Source organism: Colossoma macropomum, unplaced genomic scaffold, assembly GCF_904425465.1.
Source record: "Colossoma macropomum unplaced genomic scaffold, Colossoma_macropomum, whole genome shotgun sequence".
Taxonomy (NCBI): domain Eukaryota; kingdom Metazoa; phylum Chordata; class Actinopteri; order Characiformes; family Serrasalmidae; genus Colossoma; species Colossoma macropomum.
This window is the reverse complement of record NW_023494788.1, coordinates 12,703,152-12,710,946: the sequence shown is the minus strand read 5'-3', so window position 1 is coordinate 12,710,946 and position 7,795 is coordinate 12,703,152. Positions and strand designations below refer to the sequence as shown.

General features: G+C 40.1%; 1 protein-coding gene across 1 annotated transcript in view; it reads left to right on the top strand.

Moving 5' to 3' along the window:
• Nucleotides 1–2,992: 2,992 nt before the first annotated feature.
• Nucleotides 2,993–7,795, top strand: part of cplx2 (complexin 2) — a 39,867-nt gene continuing 35,064 nt past the window's right edge. The window contains exon 1 of the mRNA XM_036568509.1: nt 2,993–3,076. The gene's annotated coding sequence lies outside the window, so the exon portion shown is untranslated. The remainder of the gene's footprint in view (nt 3,077–7,795) is intronic.

Genomic DNA, 7,795 nt, shown 5'->3' with positions numbered 1-7,795 from the left:
ACCAACACAGGCCCCTTGTTGTCTGTTGGATGGGATGGATGGGATATACTGAAGTAAACAGTTTGGCTGCTGTGTCATAAATGTGGTTTAACTATTGTACACAATAAACTGCAGTGGATCAGGTTTCGCAACTCTGAAACATCTACAGCACTGTGAAAAAGTATTTGGCCCCACACACTGTCCTCTATTTTTGCATATTTGTCACACTAAATGATTTCAGATCAGAAAGGGACTCATTAAAAGGGCCAGCTCTGTCCTGGGAAGTCCGCTAGACCCACTGCAGGTGGTGGGAGACAGGAGGATGTTAGCTAAGCTAGCATCCATGCTGGAGAACAGCTCCCACCCCATGCATGAGACTCTTTCAGCACTGGCAGCTCCTTCAGTGATAGGCTGCTTCCCCCCAAGTGTGTAAAGGTCCTTTCTTCCTGCTGCTGTTAGACTGTACAACCAGCACTGCTCCTAGTAGAACACCCCCCACCCCTCACACACCTACATCCGCCCCCCCCCGTTAGACCTCACTCACCTACAGTAGGTAAACTGTGAATTCATCCATGTGCAGTTGTAAATAGTCTTATAGTGTATATATATATATATATATATATATATATATATAAAACAAGGTTAATTATTTTGTTAATTCTCTTCTTGTTACTTCTATTCTTGAGTGCATTGCTATCCCTTTGCTGCTGTAGCACTGTGAATTTCCCCTGTTGTGGGACCAATAAAGGACTATTTCATTTTATCTTATCTTAATACAAAATGTCATATAAGGCATGATGAAACATGATCGCAATGATCATTTCATTTATCGAAGGAAAAAAGTTTTACAACACCTGTATCACCCATGTGTCAGTCTTTCATATCACCGTGGATGAATTTTGGCCCACTTTCCTTTACAGAGTTGCTTTAATTCAGCCACATTCGAGGGCTTTTGAGCATGAACTGTCCATTTAATATACACACACACACACACACACACACACACACACATATATATATATATATATATATATATAAAATACTGTGGTGCAATTAAAATAATATAACTCCTATTCTAACATATATCCTAAAGATATTATGTTTTGCTTTGTTTTGGCCTTGTTTAACATTACGGATAGTGCAGGCTGAGCAGCTGTCAGTATTGTTTGCTTGGGTCTGATGAATAGGCCAGGTAATGACAGATGAGCACAGCACCTTCACAAACACCCGCCAATAACCTAAATGGCTCTTACATACAAACTAAACTCACTGAACATGTGTTATTGCTAAGCTGTGGATTGATGGTACCACAAGCTGAAAAGAACTAGACACAGTTATGGCTGTGCTGTATGTCAGCACCTTTCCTGTGCTTCAGCATGGGGTTGATAATGTTACTGTGATGCACTAATGATAGACAACATGATTACAGATGAATCAAACTCTTCTTCTTCTTTTAAACAGGGTACATGTTTTAAGAATACAACTTAAGCCATTGCACTACGAATATATAAAATATATAGAAAACATTATAGACTATTATTTCATATGGAAAGCCAAGGCAATTAATTTTTTGACCTAGAATTCATACTGTTTTTTTACCACACCTCCAAAGTTCAGTCTTAGAAGTTGGTTGCATTTTCATCTTCTCATGATCCAAGTAATCCCAAACACATTCAGTGATGTTGAGGTCTGGACTCTAGAGTGGTTGGTCCATTGTTCTGAGAACACCAGCAACTTCTTTGTTTGCCTTAGAAATGTTCTTCTTGCCTGTTTCCTTTTCTCAGTAACAACTTCTTGACAGCTACCCATCCGTTCAGACCCATAATGTTGAGTTGTCTTCTCCCAGTGTAAGGATGGACAGAAACACCTGTGGTTTTTTTTTCAGATCTGAAGCAAGAGTGAATCTTGATTTCCTTGAAAGATGAAAGCTTTAAGTACTGTTGATCTGATGGTGGTAGTGTTAGTGATCTACTAGGTCTTTCATGTGTTGTTATGAATCCCATTTTCTCTGTACCTTTTAATCATGTTTCCACTCTAGTTTTGGAAGCTCTGTTTTTGTTTATTTTCTTTTGACTTTGCCCTTCCTTATGCAAATGGATTATTTTATCTGTAATACCCTCAGAAGTACACCACATGGATAAAAGTATGTGGACACCCCTCCCAATTAAATTAATGTCATTCAGCCACACCCAGTGCCCTGGGGCAGTGTAAATGTGTTCTCTGGAGTGATGAATAATGCTTCACTATCTGCCAGTCTGGTGGATGAATCTTGGTTTGGTTGATGCCAGGAGGACACTACCTACCAGAATACAAAGTGCCAGGACTAAAGTTTGGTGGAGGAGGGATAGTGGTCTGGGTCTGTTTTTCAGGGTTTGGGCCCCTTAGTTCCTGTAAAGGGTAATGATAATGCCACTGCACACAAAGACATTTTTGACAAGGGCTTCCAACTTTGTGGCAGGAGTTTGAGGAAGGACCTTTCCTATTCCAGCATGACTGTGCCCCTGTGCACAAATTGAGCTCCATAAAGACATGGTCTGGCGGATTTGGTGTGGAGGAACTGTAGTTATGGAAATTAAATAAATGAAGGGCAGTTTCTCAGTTTGCCACAGCACCACATTGTCACATGGTGAGTGTGTGTATAATTTCCACGTAAATACAAAATAGTAAACACAATTATGACCAGAGTAAAGTTGCATGAAAGAGAAAATTGTGCTGTGATATATTCTATTCCTATGGGAATCATGTTGAATGAAGCAATTTCACTGTATTTGGTGCGATTTGGTTTCACTGTGCATGGTGCGATGTGTTTGCCCTTATTTGCATAAAATAACATAACTTGTTATTTCAACCCCACTCAGGATCACCGTCATTTCCAGCAGCTTTTTGTTCCACACACTGGAGTGCAGGAGCGCTGCTGGAGAGGGGGGCGGTAGTGAGGAGCAGCCCAGAGGGAGGGAGGAGGGAAGGAAGGAGGGAGGGAGGGACGGAGGGATGGATGGAGAGAAGGAGGGAGGAGGGAGGGGGAGGCTGGAGACCGTACAGGAGGAGCAGTCTCTCGAGCCACACACGAGTGAGGAGCCTGGAGCCGCGAGCGGAGGTTTGTACATGTTCCATCCTCGCATGTTCTTTTCATCTTCAGTCCGGTTTAAATAGAAAAACAAAGGGCATAAACGGGCGGGCGGGCGCGCGCGCGAGCCGCTGGTCTTTCACGGCTCTATTACTCGTCGGCAGCGCGTGCTCGCTGGTTGAACGCTGCAGTGGTGCAAACTCGCCGATGGATGCGGAGGGAGGGTTGGGCATGCAGGGTAAGGCGTGATCTGCCAGTTTCAGCTCCATGTTGCAGGATGTACATAAAAAACATACTACAAGTGAACCGCGAGCGCTGTGGGTTTTGTTCCTCGCGCTACGCAAGCGCGGTGTTGGAGCTCGGAGGGGTAGAGGAGGGTAGGAACTGATGTCCTCGCGGAAAAAAGGAGCACGGAATGTGCAGGTACAGCCGGTGCTGGAGGTGTCTGTGGACGAGGGGGGTGTTGATTTCATTGTACAGCCGGTAAAAGGCTGGTGTCCTACAGCAGAAAGCCTGGCTGCGGAGGGAGGCTCTGTGATCGGTGGGCTGCACTCTGTCAGTAGGCTAATATTGCTGTTTCCTCAGGGCTGGGTTTATCTCGAGCTTTAATGTATCACGTCTTAAATAATTGATATGGGGCTACATTGATCTTCACTGATGCTTCACGTTCAGCTGTGAGTGTGTTGTATGACTTATGAATAAAGAATCAGTGGCACGTGTGGTTCTGAACAGGTTAATGACATTATGACAGACACTCTATTTATTTATTTGTTTGTTTGTTTTATTTACTTATTTATTGCTCTGGATTATCCTGTGTGTGAAGTTTGTGTACTATGCACTAAGCAGTTTGATGTGCTTTAGTGTGAAATACGGCATAAGAACAGGATGAAATGCTCATAGTGAGGTTGGGATCTTCTCAAAAGGAGGAAATGAAAATAATACTCGAGTGTAATCTCTGTGTGCGTAGAGTTGATTACTGATACAGCCTTTTCTCTGCTGATACCGATACTGATTCAGGTTATTGGCCGATACTGAGCCGATCATTTTTTCTTCTTCAATTTAAAATGTGCGTATCTTATATAATGCTGTTGCAGTTGAAGGGCGCATTCTAAAACATGATATGTGTTTTAAGAGATTTCAGCAATTCAGGACTTTTAAAATAAGGCACACTGATGAAGTATTTTGTGTTCAATCATATATTTTAATTTTAATAATTTATTTTAGGGCAACAACGTCTTATTGATCACTTTAGATATATTAATTATCACTTCATCATCTCAAAATCACCCAAAAATCAGATTTATTAACCCAAAAATGAAGGTGCTAGAAAGGGTTATTTGCCATAGAAGAAATGTTTTTGTCCATTAAGTGGATGATTCTTTAGAAAGCCATTTTTGTAAATGTGTGAGTGTGAAGAATCTTTTCAAACATTAAAGTACCTGCACATGATGTAAAGGCTCTACGAAGAACCCTTAAGACTGGTAAAGAACCTTAATGTGAAGGTTCTTTATACCTTTTATAAGGTTCACACATCTTATTTTCTTTAGGGTACTAAAATGGTACGTTCTGTGGCACCTGCTTTTAAAGAGTGTACATCAAACTGATAAGAAGGTAAAAGTCTAAATTGTTAAATGTGTGAAGCAATACAGAATTGGAAAAGCTCTCATGCACTGCGCTTTTATTTTGACATGCAGTGATTTGTTGAGAAAAACATTGTGCATTTCATGTTTGCGGAGAAATATTAATTTCATAACACGTTTGCCTGTAATGGGATCATTCATAATTACTACCTGTAAATAGAACTTTCAGTTCCATTAATAAAAGAATGAAGTGGGAATTTGATGTATATTGCATTTGGAACGACCCTCTTCCATTTAAGAGTGACTGTGTCTAAAGCAGTATTGATAGTAGCTTGGTCCAGCAGGGGCCAATACCTGATCCGGATTGGTTCATCGCTAAAAACTATTGACACATTTCCCTATGCTTAGTAAAAGAGCAGAAAACCCAGTGACTCGAGCGTCTGCCTAATTGACTTCTATTATAAGGTCTTTTGGGTAAACTATTTTTCTGTTCTTGTCTAAGTACAGCATAATAATTTTTCATTATAATCAATTCTATGCTACAGATGTGGCAGATAGAGATTAGGTTGAAATATTTTGAAGAATTCCTTTAATGCTGACCTGCAGACCTCATATACAATAACAGAATATGAGATCTTTCTAGGACAGAAAAATGCACAGAGGTTAAAGAGACAGTAAAGCATCACTTTGTTGTGCTGCAGCACCACTAGTTTCTAATGGGGCTCTGCACACTGGATGCCCGGCATGCACATTACTGTTCTATACCACCAGATCCTGAGGCAGGGGAAGAATCATGCGTAGCCTCTGACCATTCTTCATGCGCTTTCTCAGAGAGGGCGAACATGCTGTCATGGCTGTAACCATGTCAGAAAAAAAATGCTGAAGTTGTGATTAATGTGTTCTACGCTGCAGCGTGCACTCATGTGTACTATTCGCTCAGTGAAGGTTAGTGAGGACGTACAGCACATTCAGATTCACATTCATCAAACAAGTCTAAATGGCCACACTATAATTAACCCTCAAATCGTAAAAGCTAATCTGGAAGATGAAGCCAGATAAGAAGGGAAAATGTGTATAAGAAAATGTTACAAATAAATAATGCAGTGTGTCAGCCTACGTCTCATAAATAGGTAAATGCTGTGAAGAGGGCTTTGATCAACCATTTGAAAGCAGCAGGCCAAACACTTCTGTGTTGCTTAAGAATACGCCAAGAATAACAGCCCTGTGCTAACAGAGCAGTGTTATTTTCACCAGCCCTTTATCAAGATCAAGAGAGTAGAGCAATAGGACAGATCTGTGGTAAAAACAGAAAGTGGCTGAAAAACCTTCCAATCCAGTAAAACCTGTGAATGTTTAGTCACTGAACATATGTCTGGAACGTTTAGGCTGCTAAGAACTGGTCATGAGGGCAACAAATGCAGTGGTGGTCAAAGATTCAAGCTTCATGATTTAAAGGGGAATTTCGATTCTTCACAATTAAATTGGTAAGGTGTAAACAAAGTCATTCAGGGTGGTATGATTTGAATTGGACGTGTTGTGGAATTGTTCACAGTATTGGCGATAGGAACCAGGCATCTGAAGCATTGTTATTACATAAAATGGTTACGGCTACATTAACTGCATTGTTTTACTGTTGTTTTTTGTTTAGGTTTTGGCCTTAAAACTTATTTTTCTTACACTGTCTTTGGTCTCAGCTGCATTGTTCACTAAACTGTGCTTGCATCTGCACGAAAATAGAGCTCTAAGGCCACTAAAAGCTGGTCACATGGGTGATAAAATACAGCTATTGTCAAAGATACAGTATTCTCTAGTTAACTGTATCTGATCACCTAAGTCAGTTGGAGTGAAAAAAAACAGAAAGTGATTGAAAAACCTTCAAATCCACTAAAACTTTTACATTTATAGACATTGAACATATGTCTGGAACATTTAGGCCTCTAAGAACTCGTCGTGAGAGCAGCAAATACATATAGCATCGCTACTTAAAGGGTAATTACGACTTCTGCATAATTTAAATATGCGCAAAAAATGTCATTCAGAGTGGTTTGATGTGAAATGCACCATTCTAGAATCAGAATTCTTTACAGTATTGGTGATAGGAAGCAGATGTCTGAAGAGTTAAATGCTTCTAAAAGCTATATCACAAAGTTATTATGCTAAATGGTGACTAATCACTTGCGTACATTGATAATTGTTTCGAATTAAGGTTTTGGCCTAAAACATCTTTTTCTTTTTGCATCTGGGTTTCATTTTCACTGTTATTGTCAAGCCTAGCCTCTAAACCATAACCCCAGCTCTGTAGCACTAAAGAGTGCTTGCACATGGGTGGAATAGAGCCCTTAGGCTGCTAAAGGCAGGTCATGAGGGTATCAAAATACAGCTGGGGTCAAAGACACAGTATACGTGAATTCCACAGATTACTGCATAATTATACGATTAAGAAAATGTATGGTTTGATGTGAAATGTTCCGTAAGAACCAAAATAGTTAGGGATACATGGACTGTATTATTTTACAGTCTTTTCTTATTAAGGTTTTGAGCTAAGACTTATTTTTTCATAGAAACTCTTTTCCTCTGGTTATTTCTGTGTTTCGTTCTCAACTGCATTCTGAGCTCAAATTCAAGGTCCATCTCTAAGCCATGTTGCCAGTGCTGTATCACTAAGCTGCACTTGTATTTGCCCCTGCACGAAAATAGAGCCCTTAGGCCGCTAAGAGCTGGTCATGCAGGCATCAAAATATAGCTATGGTCCAAATTTATCAAGTGTAAAAACACTGATCTAAAATCAGTCCATGTAACAAATTTTCTTCTATGGAATGGGCATAAACTGATTCCAGTCCAGCATTCTTACCATGAGAAGACTAATATGGGCCAAAAATACAATGTTTGCAACTTTAAGGGCTCATATCCTGGAAAACCTAATTTTCCTTACTTTTTTGAAATAAGAGAGTTTGACATAGCATGTAAACACTGTTACAGTTTCAAAATGTTCCATTTACTCCCCAATTCATACAGTTAATATATGGAAACTAAACTGCAAAAACAGGGTGTTTTTCAGAAGTTTCTGTCAAATCACAAAAAAACAATGCATTTACTTCAGCCTATAGCCTTTAGCTCCCATTCAGGCTTAAGTTATAAGGAGTGTTTCAGCCCAGACTGAATGAGGCTC